This window comes from Cavia porcellus, unplaced genomic scaffold, assembly GCF_034190915.1.
Source record: "Cavia porcellus strain 051 isolate PalLab524CR breed Dunkin Hartley unplaced genomic scaffold, mCavPor4.1 scaffold_1, whole genome shotgun sequence".
NCBI lineage: Eukaryota > Metazoa > Chordata > Mammalia > Rodentia > Caviidae > Cavia > Cavia porcellus.
The window spans coordinates 35,682,540-35,698,425 of record NW_026947484.1 but is presented as its reverse complement, the minus strand read 5'-3'; the positions used below and the strand labels follow the sequence as shown (position 1 = coordinate 35,698,425).

Genomic DNA, 15,886 nt, shown 5'->3' with positions numbered 1-15,886 from the left:
GTAGATATTATCTGTACTCCCAGAATTGGTGCATGACTGGTCATGATTGATGCAGGAATACTATTGGAGCAATGCTCAAAATTTTTGTCCAGTGTTTATAAGGCATGGTTCGTATCTCCTACTAGATGCAAACTGGGAAATATGGACTTTACTGCTGAAAGCTATCATTTCCATCAGAACAATTCAACCTAAAAAATAATGTAATATATAAATACAAAAAGAACAAAAGAAGTAGAAAAAAGAATATATGAGCCCTAGTTGAATAGTTCCACGGCAACTCTACTTCTGGACTTGAAATGTTTTTAAACCTTTCAGATAGATTTGCTGTCATAGTAATTGACTTTGTATCACTAAAAACAGCCCCTTCTCAAAGCTCTACTTTAAAAATTCTGTCCTCATCTGTCAGTCTCTGTCCTCTGTCCTTTCTGTTTATTTATATTTATGGTTAGTACCTCATAATGATATCATATTCACTGACCATATTTACTATCCACCTGCTCCTCCATGTCTTAAGATACACATTTTATTCACCAATGAGTCAACCATTGTAGCTCAGTGCTTCACACTTACTAGGCAATCAAAACTTGTGTTAGTTTTAGCTTCAGTCCCCCCACACACAATGATTACTCCTTTTAATTTTCTAGTTATTTTTCCATAATACAATTGCATATTTATCCCTCTCCCATGAAAACCTTCACCTTGAACCGAACCTCAGTTATGGGCCATCTTATAGTCACTGCCCTCTAAACTTACCTTTCAGTGACATCTGACAGGGACAAACTCTTTCTGAAACAAACTCTATGTTGAGGCCCATCTTAAAATGTCAGCCCGAAGCTGTCTGTGGGTGTAGTGGTAGAGCACATGCTCAGTAGGCATGAAGCCCTAGATTCAATTCTCAGAACCTAAAAGAAAGAAAAAAGCTCCAAGAACATTCTAAAAGTACATACCTCTAAAATTCACCACTACATATTTCAAAAAAGTCCACTACTGATCTCCTATGATGTATCTAAATTTTAAAGAATTTTATTCAGTTCTACACATTATATTTTAAGTGAAGCCTGGCAAAATAAAAGCTACACAAAGAATCATCAGGATGGTGAAAAATCAAAGAACTATGTGTCAAGTGAAAAACAGAATTTCTTTACAAAAAGAGGACTTATAGGAAACAATATTTATGTTCTGACATTTGAAGAATTGTCATGTGGAAGAACAAACGTGACAATTCTCCTCTTAGCCACATGGCTAAAAAAGATTAAATTTTACTTTTATACAGAGTTACATCTTTACTCAATATGAGACACAACCTTAATGTTTCTATCTGCCTGTAAAAGAAGTTTACATAAAAGCAAACTTTTACAAAGTTATTGATCAAGTTGCTCAGATGTGTACTGGACCAACAAAGAAGTCCCAAATCTCAATGGCTTATCACACAAAGTTTGCTTCTTATTTACACCATCTACTCTGTACAGGCCACCAAAATTGTGCCCAGAGTTATACTCAGAGATCCAGAATGATAAAGTTTCCATGATCTTGCCACACTGCCACACCAATACATGTCCCCAGGGCCATCAGTGCAAGAAAACAGAGATAGACTCACAAACTGATTCTTCAGTGCTTCTGCCTGGAATGGTTTCACTTCATCTCCACTTAAATCTCATTGAGCAACCTCTGTCCATGGCCAAGTGGCATTTTAAGGAGATGAGGCATGGAGTATCCCCATGTGCCTGAAAAGAGAAAAGTGTCAACAGTTTCAGTGAAGACCTGTAACATTTACAATTTTGTAGCATTTAAAGGAAGACCAATTATCCCCAAGAATATTAGAGAAAAGCTTAGATCTCTAAACTCCTTTAAACTATGGGATTCTGGAATTCCAAATTTGTATTATACAGCTCCTTTTAGACCTGGAATTTTTTTTTCTTTCCTTGGGTCAAATAAATAATTCCAGAGTTCTGACTCACTCATAGAAAAATCGCTGTGCTCAATATTTGGATGAACTAAGATGAGCTTCCAACCACTTCACTTGGAAGAGCAAAATATTGACAGGTCAACAGCTCTAACTCTGTTTGATAAGCTTGCAACATTCCACTTTTTCAAACATTGCTTCAAATATTTACATTTGGCTTCTACATAAGAGTTGTTGATTTTCAGTAGAGGCTGAGATGAATGACAGTTGATAACTGCTCTTCATGTTCTATAGAATTGACTTGCACAGTTCCGAGCTGTATTTCTATCTGCCTCAATAAGAGCATAAGCTTAGCTGAACAGGTGGTGTTAAATGTTGTCAGCTGTATTCTAGTAGCTTGATTGTGTCTTTCACTATGTGAGAGCCACAGCTTACAGGTTATGTCATTTATATTAATCTCCCGATTCATTTTGCTGCCATGTGTTGCTTAAATTGACAGCAATTATCCAGCTCATTTTTGCTCACTTAAAACCAGCTGTGTCCTCGGTTCTTTGGATTGTGGATCAAATAAGGACAGCTGTACATTTTCAATACAATAAACCTAGAGTTGTGACCCTGAAATGGGTCCTTAGGAAAGGCCCCAGTCCTCTAGTTGATCGACTTGGTTTATATACAAAAAAATCATAAGTTAACATTTATTACGAGTTTACCATATTCTAGGCCTGGGCTAATGATTTCACAGGTATTTGCTCAATTAATCTTCTCAAGAACTCAGCGAAATAAATATTATTACCCCCTTTTCACAAATGACATTCTCCCCTTTTCACTTAGGTAAAGAAGCACAGGGTGTGGGCTCCACTGTCACACAGGACATCCATGCTGCCTGGACACCAAAACCCTCCTTCTCCTAGCTTCCAGTCTCAACGCTATCACTCCCGTCACCCACACATGGAAAAGCATCCAACCCCAGCAAGGAATTCCAACAGAAATAACAACAAGGAGCACTTTCTCCTTCTTGGGCACCAATATTGAAAAAAATAGCAAATCCTAGCACTGGCAAGTATGTGGAGAAATGGGAGCACCCTCCTTCATGGCTCAACATTTTGTAATACGTAGCTCACACTATTGTATGCAGAAGCTTCCTCCATTTCTCCATAACTCCTACACATTAATCTGGGGAGAAGGTGACAGAACAAATCCCAAAAGAAAAAAAGTACACAGTCTCACCTATTGATTGCCTAAGTGAAGTGAAAAGAAAGCCTGTAACATTATGTAATCTGAGAAAATGATAGAAAAGGAATTTTGAAATTACTAACCATTGAGGCTTGGGTCCCAGACGCCTGTAACTGAGAAATTTTAGAATATTTTCTAGAGCCATTTAATAATAATAGTTTTTTCAATGGTGATAGTTTTTCCACTTCTGATTGAAACCTTTAAGTTTTAATAACACTCATCTGTGGATGAAGGGATTTGTGAAGTGTTTTTTGTATTTTTCTTCGTACCTTTCAATATTATCTAGCCTTCCACATCAGTGACAATTTATAAACTCAGTAAGAAGATTTAAAGAAATGCAACCAGTTTATTGACTAAGCTGCACTCAAGAGGGAGAAAGCAAAAGGCAACTTTATTCTTTCTCTCTATTTGCCCTGCCTGTGCCACTGGGCCCTTTCCCGTGGGTCGCACGGAATGCAGTCTTTCACAAGGGAAGAGGTGAGTTCCCTCCTCCCACTGCCGAGGTTTTCCACTTTTACAAAACTCTGCCCCTGTCCACACCCACTGTAGGCTATAACCCAGTCCTTCAGCTTCCCCTCCAGGAACTCATTCCCGAGGTCCAGCCCTGTGCTGCAGACACCTGTATCAGCCTCTCTCCAACAATTCTGCATCACAGGTTTTCCACCACCCTGGTGCCACCCCAAGAGCTTCACTCCTCTGCTCGAGGCTGGGCATGGTGTCCAGCTCAGCACTAGTGCCTAAGTGGAAGGATGGGGCACAGAAGCAAGTGTTCCTTGTGTTACACAAGAGTCCAAAATGATCCTCCAATGGAAACAAATAAAGCCTCTGCATTACTAATGTATGGGCACAGTGTGGGTTAAAGGCTTTAGCAGGCTGAACGGGAGGTATAACCTTTATTCAGCACACAATTTCTATGGGAAAAAACGTGTCAGGTTCAGAACAACTGACCTACAAATGCTCCTTAGGAACATAACTCGTCTGGAAACCAGGAGCTGCCTTTACAATCAACTTCACCTGTCAGGGCCAATAGATTAGAGTGGAGACAGCCACATTGATTTACAGCCTCGGCCCTGTAGCTGAACCACTTCCTAATTCACATTTTTTAGCCCTAAAATGAAAGGAATAATATGTCTGCTCCAACTACAAGGTTGTTGAGATAATAAACATGGCTATTTCGGAGCAAATATCTTACAAAATTGACAACACTTGTGTGTTTACCATTATATCATATTATACATTATAGAAGGTATAATATGTTTAATCAGTTATAAGGACATAATTTCTGAGATTAATAAGATTTTCTCAAAAGTATCACAATATGCTTCTTACTTCCTTTTCTGATTTTTTTCACTTAGCAAAAATGCCCTTGTTTCTGTTAGCTTATATATTATTTTTAGAATATTGGTATTACCCAAACCCATCTAATTTTAAGAATGTTAATTGAGGCTACACTAATAACAGACACATCTACACAATTCTAGAAAATGTTAATTTTGTTAAACACCATAAAAAAGTAATCTCTGCCACATTCACTACAATTAATGTCAAAATGCTAAAAAGAATCCAAAACTTGAAAATAAGAGCAAAAGATACAGCAATCCCTTTCAATATCTTCCTAGCATAATATTATTTCCAAAGCCCACTTAAATACTACTTATCTAATTACTTATGTTTAACTTTACTATTTCTTATTTGATGAGACTAGACACTGTGGAACATATGTTAAATTGTTGAATTATTTTGAATATAAAAATATAACCCTAACTGGCACATGGACTGAGAGAACCAGAAAGGAAATTAAACAGGGGCCTTGTGAACCCATCAGTGCACTAACTGGGGAAAACCAGGAAGGAAGATATACTCCACCCATGTGCGCCAGCCAGCACACAGACTAGGGAGAACAGGAAAGAAGTTACACCCCTACCTGGGGACCAGCCAGCACTCTGGCTAGGAAGAGAGAACCTAGGAGAGAGCCTAGGCCCCCACCATGTGAGCCAACCAGAGCACAGAGCAGGGAGAACCAGGAAGGAAGCTACACCCCTCCCCCTCCCTCTGTGAGCCAGAAGCACATAGGCCACAGCGAGAACACCCACCCTTCCCCCTGCCCCATAAGCAACCAGCTGATTCTGAGGACCTGTATTGTTTGATTGATTTTGCAAGTCTAAATCCAGTAGTCTGAGCAACTATTTAGAGTACAACATTATGCAATATAGCAACTATGGAGGATTTCCTACTGTCCTATCACTGTTTTGTTTTGCTTTATTGTTCTGTTTTACTCCCTTTAAGAAAGAAATGTACACATATATCTAAGATTCGTCTTTTGCTGTCCTGTGGGTCACTCACCAATGCTATATCTAACCAAGCTATCTTATTCTAACACTATCCCTCCTAATGGAGTATATATTTGCATCTTTATCTTCAAGTCTTCTCTCAGAACTAATTTTTTCTCCACATTGGATCTATCATTAAATAATGAGATGGATAAAATCTTTGACAGGCTGTCATTCCTATTTGTATAACAGTCATGTTTTCAACTTGTTGAAAATCATATTTTGATAAAAGTGAAAGGGAAAGAAATCTTATACCTCAGATCCTTCTGAATTTCAGGCTAATAAGTGCTGAAAATTTAGAAATATCTCTGTTTTAATTCAATTTTACTGTCACAAAAGCATGTAATAGTTGTCCCACTCCTGAACATATTCTTTGCACTTACAACGGATTGGCTATTCTTGTAAGTGCCATACCAGGCACTGTTCCTGGTGCATACAGGTCTTTGAAAAGTATTTGTTGAATGAAAGAACCCATTATTTGCAACTCTTACAAGGACTTGTAAGACAGATACTATTATTTTACAAATGAGAAAAATGGGAGGACAGAAAAGACAATTAGTTTGGCCATGGCCGTAGTTGCCTATAAGTAATCAAGCAAGGATTCAAACTTAAGTGTGTCTGCTCCACTCTCTTTTCCCTGTGCCTTATGACAGACAAAACTCAAATGTACCCCAATGTTCCCATCTTCAATAAATAATAATGCAGAGTATGAATGTCAAAAAACAAGAAGTGCATACATACTACTAAAATACATAATATTAAAATTGTGGTTATTAAATGTAGATTTTAGGGGCTGAGGATTTAGCTCAGTGGCATAAGCACCTGCCTTGCAAGCAGGCAGTCATGAGTTCAATCCCCGGTACCGATAAAAAGGAAAAAGAAAAAAAAATGTAGATTTTAAAGTCCTTGTCCACCCTTGCTTCTCACATGCTCTAGCTTTAAGCCAGCAAAATTGTGATCTTCAAACTGGAGTGTGAACACAAAACTTACCCAATGTGTAAAAAAAAAAAGTAAAGTCCCAAGTTTCAATTTGTATTACAATAACACTTTCCTTCTTGAAACTAAAGCAAAAAAAGAAAAAAAATTCATAAAGAAATTTTTGAGACAGCTTTGTTTCATCCAAGGGAAAACTCAAGGCAGGATTCTATCCATTCATGTCTAGTGTTATCCACACACCTAGCAATCAATTCATCTTTCCATCAATTAGCATGTCTTAGTGCAGAGGTGCTAGGCAGATGCATGAGTATATGAATTTCAAAATGAAATCATACCTTTTCTAATGAAAAGTAACACTGATTTGCTTGATTAGTTTCACAATGAGGCCTGATTATCTGAAGGACATGATCTGTGAATTGGATGAGCTCCAACTACAACTCCAAGATTTGAATTAAAATATATTTAATTTATGTAGGTTACATAAAATACATGCTGAAACACATCCTCTGCAACTATTTTACTTTATGTGTTTTAAACTTTTAATTTTGACTTTAAAATGTATGAGAGGAAGATAGTTTCTCAAAATTCTTTGTTCTTATACAGAACAAAACAGATTCGAGAAGTATCATTTCAGATACTTCTTTATAAATGTCCCATTTATTTTGTCCTCAGATCCAGCGGGAAAATGCCCACCAAGTCTGCCATCTCCTTGCCTAAGCTTAGGTCATCATAGACACCGCAGAGGAGGGAAAAATCACATCATCATAGTGGTGTCAAGATAATTTCATGGCATTCAGCTTCTACTAGGCCACTTGGTACTGGCATGCATCTGTGGGTTTTGTTTGTTTGTTTGCTTGCTTTTTGTTTTTGTTTAGCTTTCTTCTGTTTCCCATAGCTGCCATTTCAAATACTTAACAAGATTCTCAAACCTACACTTGCCACCACCCCCTATTATTGGTTTTAATCAGCCAGGTTACTTATTCTTGCCTAAATTTGGTCCTAACTCTGCTGCAACAGAGCTGTTCTTGGGACCCCAGGACCCTCTCCCTCAACGTCAGGGATCTTTTCCCTTTCCATTATTCAACCCTACTTCTGCTCCTCTTCGGTCTCATCTCTCCATCTATATTTTAATACACTTCTATCTCACTTATTAAAACAAACAAAACACTCCCATCCACAGCACACTCACCTTTTAGCAGACCCCTTGTCTCACCAGCACCACCCCATCATTCTCTCCTCATACCCAACTCTCCTAAAGCAGTATATACATTCTCCCTGTCTCCTTGTTTTTTACAATGGGGTTTTTGCCCTGATCACTCCAAAGAATCTGCTCTCTGCAGTTACTGACCACCACTTTATTGTGGTCCCTTTTTCACTCACTGTAGTACAGCATCTGATGAGTATTTCTCAAAATACTATGTTCCCTCGGCTCCCTTTGCAACACACTCTCTATTTTTTAATTTCCCAGGGGCACCTTATTATTCTGAAAGGACCATCTGCATCACATCCACACTACCTTGATAAACCTACTTACTTGATCATCCTCCATCTTCCTGGCCAATTACCCTTTTCTGTTCATTTGTTGAAAACCATGTCTGTCTAGGGCTGTGGATGTAACCCAGTGGTAGAGAACTTGCCTAGATATGTGAGACCCTAGGTTTTATTCTTAGCACTACCAAAAAAAAAAAAGCATTTCCAAAGATCCGGTAATGAGATGAGATTCTATATGTTCACCTTGAGCACCTGAATCAATCTTCATCATTTTTACTTTCATTCTTATGTTTATGGCTCTCAGTGATCTTTCATCAGATCATTTTGTGAGCTTACAGATTTAACAGACTTCTAAACAGCTTTTATAACTTTCCCTCAGGTACCTAAAACAGCATACCTAAAGCTGAATTGATATTTCTGCCTTATCTCTGTCCTCCTTGCCTGGGAAATGGCACTATCCAACCCACTGAGGCAGAACCCTTTGGCCTTTCATGAACTTCTTCACCAGACTACTGTGATCCACACACTGGTTTCCATAACAGTGTCCTGAATTAGCCCACGTCCTCTACCCCCACAGCCAACCCTCTACTTCAGGGTGCAGCTGCTTCTCACTAGGCCACCGCTGCCTGCTTGTTGGCTCCATCTGTGTTTCATACTGCAACCAGAGAAAGAGTTCCAAGTCTTAAAATTTTTCAATAAATTCTTCTTATGCTCTACCCTATTGCTCATTTTTTTTCAGTTGCTACTCTAATTATACACAAAGGATAAATTCTAGGCTCCTCAGTCTGGATTTCAAAGCCCTTGTGTATCTGGCCTACCACTGTGTGAGCTTCAGTTTCCCGTTCCCTTTACTCTCTGTCCAGAGTGCTTTCAGGTCCCAAGACTCACCAAGCTCCCCTGCCTAGAACAATCTGTCTGCCTCTGCTTTCCAGCTGCCTCCTACTTAACTGTTAAGTTAATTACGGGTTGTCTTGTGGTGAAATACTGTGTTTCTTACATTGTTCTGTTCTAATTTGCTTTGTTATGTCCTCTTTGTTATGTCTTAATCTCTTTAAAAATAAAAAAAGATTACAGCAGCGATGTTATCTCCTCTATAAGTTTTTGCTAACCTCTCAAATCTGGTGTTGATTCTATCTTACCTCCTTCCGGGATGCATCACCTTCTAGTCCGCTAGAACACCTACTCTATGTTGATTTTTAGCGGGTTGCAATGTGTACATTTCTCAAGCCAGAGAGACATACGTGGAAGTATATTCACCACTGTATCCTCTGTGTTTGGGGCACTAACCACTGCCTGGAACAGAGAAAATATTCAAGCAACATATATTTACTGAATAAATCCTTGAAACTCCAAAAACAACTTTGTCTGCAAAACAAATCATATTACTTCTATGAATGTATTATAAACATATCCAATGTCTAAATACAAGGTTTTCAAATATTTGGCCAAAGAGAATCTATAAACTTGTTGGAAAAAATACTGTGCCCCAAAGCCATATATATATATATATATATTTGCCTGAGATCTGAAGATATCAAAAAATTGAATTTCTCATTCTTTTATTAACTCATTTGACAATCACTAGTCACCTAACTCTGTCCTCATGAAGTTTCCTTCTCATATTTCTCCTATGATATCCATTGAACCCTATACAAAAGCAAAGCTATTTCCAGCTTTCCAAGTGTTATTTTTAACCATCTAAGAGTATCTGCTTTTGTCCAAGTGGGAATATTTTGCAAATAATACATTTTCCTTGTAGAGAGGAAGTTCAAGTTGAAAGTAACGTTACAGTTCCTAAACCTTTCATACTCCTGATCTTATTCGCCTTCTCAGTTGTGCCAGAGTCATGAACTGTTACACTCTCAGCTCCAGTTAGAAAGATGACTTTTTGGGCTGGGCATTTAGCTCAGTGGCATAAGCACCTGCCAGGCAAGAGTGAGGTCATGAGTTTAATCCCCAGGGCCGCCAAAAAAAAAAAGATGACATTTTTAAACAGACCTAAATGAAAGACAGTTTGGTATGGATACACTTAGATTCACAACCCATACCTTAAGGCAATTTAGCATCAACTTTCTAAGTGAGAAAGGAAAAACTCTCTCATTACTTCTAGATAAATGTCTGAGCCTACCAATTGTCATCTGCATGTGATCGAAGTATCAAAAACTAAAAATGGAGATTCGGTTGTTCACATGCCAGCTAGAATTTCAATTCTGTGATGTTTGACCTCTGAACCAGTTGTCAATGGTATTAGTCTAAGGTATCTTTTTGGCATTTCTAGGCAAACCCTCTAGTATCCATTCCATCTAACACTTTTCCTTCCCTTCCTTTCAGTGATGTTGTACAATATAATGATTCCAAAGTTACATTGGTGAAACCGCTTTCACTTTTTTCCATAGTTAAAATCAACTCAAAACAAGTTTTAAAAAATCCATAAAAACTTAAATATTTTTATTTGATTTATGGGAAACTATAAGCCTGGGCTGGGTATAGAGAATAAAGATATTACCTGGCTTTTTGTCTCACTTTATTCTCAGAATGTGCATGCATACATTCCATTTCCTTGATTTGACCCTAATTCAAGAGTCCAGGCTAAAGAGTCAGCAGTGCTAATATGCTAGATCTTAAAGGGAATGAATTCAAAAAAACCAAAAGATAAAAAGCAGGATGTCATTTTTATCATTGCTGTCATTTTATCATTTTTATCATTTCTCAATGATAGGAATCCTTTATAATGGAGAAGTATTTAATTTGTACTGAACTCATAAATTGTAGTGTTCTGCTTGACTTCACTGATCATATGAAAGGACTTCTTTATCCTGAACAGGTAGAACTCAATAAATTGAAACAGTCCAGAAATATATAAGTACCTTTCCTCTAGTAGAAAGCAAATTTAACTTATGAGAACATTACATTCTTCCCCCAAATTCCCAAAATTCCTGTTACTGATCATGGCTCAAAATTTCACATAGGTTTGGTCTTGATTTATTTCAGAAAAGTCAGAAATGTACCTTTTTCCTTATTCTAAGAAAAGACACTCCAAATATCAAAATATGAATATGATTAGGTCTAGACATTGTATCTCTTTTATATTCAAGAGAAATTGGGTAAACATTAACAACAGAATGTAAATAACAAATGCATTCTTTATAGATATGCCTTAGCCATACATCAGACTTTGAAAAAGTAAAATTTTAATTAGAAGATAAAACAAAGGTTTTCAGACCAAAAACTTCCTTCTCAAAAAGGTATTACTAGGGCAGATGCCCTAGTAAGCAAAAATGGCGAATAGATAGCAGCTGGCTACAGAGGCTCCCTGAGATAGTCAACTTAGAATTCAACATAATACAGTGTGGGGAGCCCTGAACAGAGGGAGATGAATTCTCTCATCCCAAGAAGAAACTGAGGTGAGAAGAACCAACCAAACATACAGTTCTGGTGCTATTATTGGAACAGTTAAAGTTTCAGTGCACTCGCCACAGCAGAGGACTTGCTGAGCCGTCCAAGGTCCCACCACTTCAACTCACTGGAGGCGCAGTCACACTGAGATCAGGGGTCAGCCAGCCAAATGGAGAGCTGAGCTAGTGGGGAGCATGTATCAACCTGTGGTGAGTGACGGAAGTGGAGCCATTCCACAGAAAGGGGGGCTCTGGCAGAAGACATTCTGGGGCAGGGCAGGACTGGTAAGTACAAAGGGAAGCAGTGACTTCAGTCAGTTGTTCCTTTCCTGTACTGGATTGGTGGAGTAAGGTAGGCCAGGATCAGGTGACCTGGCTGAGACCCAATAGGTTATCCAAAATCAATTTCCTATGGCTGCGGCTCACACTAACTCAGTGACGCTTCATAAGTTTGACTGACCCAGAGAGAATGCGGCGCATAGTAATATGGTACAGGCCACAGCAGCTTGACTGATCCGGAGGGGAGGGGCCAGCATATGCTGCCCCTATCTGCAACACACTAGTACGCAGCAGTGAGGAGGGTCATCTAGCCAGCTCGCTTCAGAAGAATTGTAACCAACAAAGAAACTGGGGCATCCTAAAGGAATGAAAAGATGGAAAGAGGAAGCAACAACAAAAAGTCCCCAATTCCCAACCCTGAGTACATTGACCTAGGACAGGTAAAAACAAAGGAGAATGAGAACAGCAGACAAGCAATATCAGACAGGGCACCAGTGGACATAAAGAGATATCTTTCGGACCTCATAGATGAGTTCAAAAGTGAAATATTTAGCCAAGTAAAGCAAGATATAGAATATTAATAAAAGAGATGTTAAGCACCCCTTAAGCAGACACATATGGAAGAAGGGAGGAACTCAAATAAAGGAGAGAACCATTTGATAAAGAATATAAACAAAATATAGAATACATGAAGCAAATTCAAAGAGATCACCAGGAAATTAAAAACTGTATGGAAAGATGGAAAATCTGCTTGAAAGAAACTAAGGATAGGTTATTCAAACTGGAGGACAATTTTGCAATGTGGGAATATGAAAGAAAAAACTTTTTAAAAATAATAAGGAAACAAACAGTAACAATACAAAAGCTAGAAGATGACAAGAGGATCTATAACTTAAGAATAAAGACTATGAACGAAGAAGCAGGGGTACAAAAAAAAATAACTACAAAGGCTATTCACAGAAATAATTAAGGAAAACTTCCCAAACATAGGAAAAGGAAATGATATTCTGATATACGAGGCATACAGAACTCCAGCCACCTACAACCAAAACAGAGCTACACCCAGACATATATAATCAAGATCTCAGAAATTCAATATAAGAACAGAATATTAAAAGCTGTTAGAGATAAGAAAGAGATCACCTATAAAGGAAGGCCCATCAGAATAACGGCAGACTTCTTGACACAAACCATCAAGTCAAGAAGAGACTGGAGTGAAATATTCCAAGCCCTGAAAGAAAATAACCTCCAACCCAGATTGATATACCTTGTTAAACTGTCTCTAGAAATTAATGGAGAAACAAGATGCTTCCAAGACAAAGAGGAACTTGGGAAATTCACAACCACCAATCCAACTCTATAGAGAATACTGCAGGGCAATCTAGAGAGAGAGAAAAGTACTAGGATTCCAGGAACAGTGGCAGAGAATTCTCAATGAATGGAGCAAGAAACAATGAAGAAGATAAGCAGATAACTGATGGCAAAAAAGATCATAACAGAAATGAGGCAGAGAAGGTTGGTTATAATCTCTAATATTGATGGCCTTGATACACTAAATTTTAAAAAAAACCACACATGGAGTAGATCAGGAGGTAGGGTCCACCAATATGCTATTTACAGGAAATATAATTAACATGAAAAAGAGTACATGAGCTGAAAATCAAATATGTGAAAACAATGCTCTATATGACAGAGAACCAGAGAGTAATAGGGGCTACCAGACCAGTATTTGTGGATAGGTTGGAAAGACAGGCTTTAATAGGTAAAGGAATTCAATTAGAGATCAAGTCCAGGAGGGAGAAGGTTAGGAACCACATAGGTAAATAGCAGGTTGCCCCCCACCCCAATTTAAAACCAAGGGTCTTGGTGAGACCCAAAAATGCATAGTGTACCCTGGGGAAGTGAAAGGGGAGGGAGAGTCTTAAAAAAGATGGCAGAAGATATTGTTAATAGTGTATCAATTTAAAACCCACATTACTCCCACCACTCTGCTTAGATAGATTTTTTTTGATAGATTTTTACCCTGTCCCAGTTTGTCTACTTATATTAGATTTGACGTCATAGACAGCTATCCCCAAAACATCAAGATATAGCACAGTAATCATCTTTAATTTCCTATTATCTTATTCTGGAGCCCTGTATGACTTATACTGCTTTATCATGACTGATCTTAGTTAAATCTGGTTTGATTGCTGTTTGGTATCAATAGATTTTATTCAAAAAAACTGATATGATGGATAGTATCAAGTCTGAAAGTATAGGCAACTACACTGAAGATGACAAGATTCACTACGATACCCATTCTGGTTTGATAACTGCCTGCTTTTAAAGTTTTATACTATATACCAAGTTGTGTTTTTATTACTACTGTTATGTACTGATACATTCAATTATACTATGTCTGATGATATAGTCAATTCTATTGAAGATAACAAGAGACAACACAGTAACCATGGTAGAAATCCTTGTATGTGGTTTTATATGTCTTTTTCATTTCATGTGTTTACAGGAATATATTTTGTTTTGTCTTGCTTTGTTTTGTTTCTTCCTCTCATATAGAAAGGATATAAATACATGTTAAGACTCATGCATGTGCAGAACCTATAAACAGTTTATGAGAACTGATCTTATAATGCATAATGAACAAATACTTTGAAGAAGAAGAGACACTACCGTACCCAGTGCTGACCCTGTAGTGTCATGATGTGAAATCTAGGAATACTATTATTCTTTGTTCAGAGTGATTTTAGTGTGCTTTGGTTTGTTCAATCTCAATATAAATGAAGATATGTGTGTTTAAATGTATAAGAGTGATAACTGTATTACTAAGTTTTTGTTGGATAGTTAACAGAACTGTTTGCAGTCTCGCTGTTTGAATCCCCACTTTGTATGTTTCACTTTTGTATCTTGAACAACTATTTGTAAGAGAACAATATGTAATTATCAACTAGTGATTTCTTACTGTTTGCTTTTTTCTTTGAACGTTTGTATTATTTCTACCCATTTTCTGTTTTGTTTAGTCTTTGTTTAAGTAAAATTTTTTAAAAATAACCTGTTGTTTGAGGTGCTTGCAGTTGTCTTAAAAATTTTTAAAGTTTTGGGTTTTTTTCCCAAAAAAAGAAAAAAAATTAAATGGCATGCATAGCATACAGTTTAAATTCTAGACATGTCATTCACTTTGAAGAAAGAGAGACACTAAAATACCCAGTGCTGATCCAGGAGTGTCATAATGTGACACCCAGCAATAGTATTATTCTTTGTTCAGAGTGATATTAGACTGCTTGGGTTTGTTCAGTCTCAACACAATTGAAGATATGGATAACTTGTACGTTTAAGTGTATAGGATTGATAACCGTATTTCTAAGTTTTTGTTGGATAGTTGAACAGAACTGGTTGCAGTCTCACTGTTTGAATCCCCACTTTATATGCTCCACTTTAGTATCTTGAATAACTAACTGTAAGAGGACAATCTGTAATCATCAACTAGTGATTTCTTATTGTTTATTTTTTTCTTTGAAAGTATGTATTATTTTTACCAGGTTTCTATTTTGTTTAGTCTTTCTTTAAATAAAAATTTTAAAAAGGTATCACTAGGACTAAATGTCTAGTCTGTATGTAACAGAATGGGGAGGGAAAAAATGCTTTAAAACAGAAATACTTTAGCAGAACTAAATAGATTAATATCAAAATTAAATGACAATGGAGCAAGTCTAAATCATTTATACAAGTCATAGAAAATCTCAAAAATCATATAAAATTGCATCATGAATTAAAACAAAATCACTAGTAAAAAATGTTTTCTTGCAGTGGTTCTATTCCTTATATTGTTATTTATGACTGAAATGGCATAAAAATAGTTATATATTCCAAAAATAAAAAGAATAAAAACAGATCCAATATAAGCACTTTAAATAAAGAGAAGACTCAGTAATATATACCTAATTTTTTCTAAATATTTTTCTAAATTAATATTCAGACTTCAAAGCAATTTGTTTTAAATATGCTCTAAATGCAAAAAGCAAAGGAAGAATTATATTGTATATAATTATTCAGAGGCAGGGGACATTATGAAAAAGGATGCAGACCACAAGAGTGACCCAAGTGGAAGGAGGGAACCCCTAATATTGAAAGGGGAGAAACATGGCTACAGGAAGGAATGCAAACATCAAAGAGAGAAAAGAATGCTTAAATGTGCATAAGGGAGCAAGTGGTCAGTTTGGAGCAATCTGTTATGAGAAATCTTCAGCCCACAGTTACTTATTTTGCAGCCAAAGAATGGAGAACAGAAAGCAAAGAGCACAGCTGATCTATAGAAGCTG

The 15,886-nt window shown here is 37.2% G+C and overlaps 1 long non-coding RNA gene across 2 annotated transcripts in view; it reads right to left on the bottom strand.

The window, feature by feature from the left end:
• The window catches only part of LOC134470947 (uncharacterized), a 47,418-nt gene extending 42,249 nt beyond the window's left edge, over positions 1-5,169 (bottom strand). The window contains exons 1-3 of one of the 2 annotated variants that reach the window (XR_010040223.1): positions 5,061-5,169; positions 1,598-1,724; positions 772-902 (exon numbers count right to left, since the gene is read on the bottom strand). This is a non-coding gene — a long non-coding RNA (uncharacterized LOC134470947). Of the gene's footprint in view, positions 1-771; positions 903-1,597; positions 1,725-5,060 lie in introns of those variants that run through there. The other variant, XR_010040221.1, reaches the window with a different exon arrangement.
• Between the last annotated feature and the right edge of the window lie 10,717 nt (positions 5,170-15,886).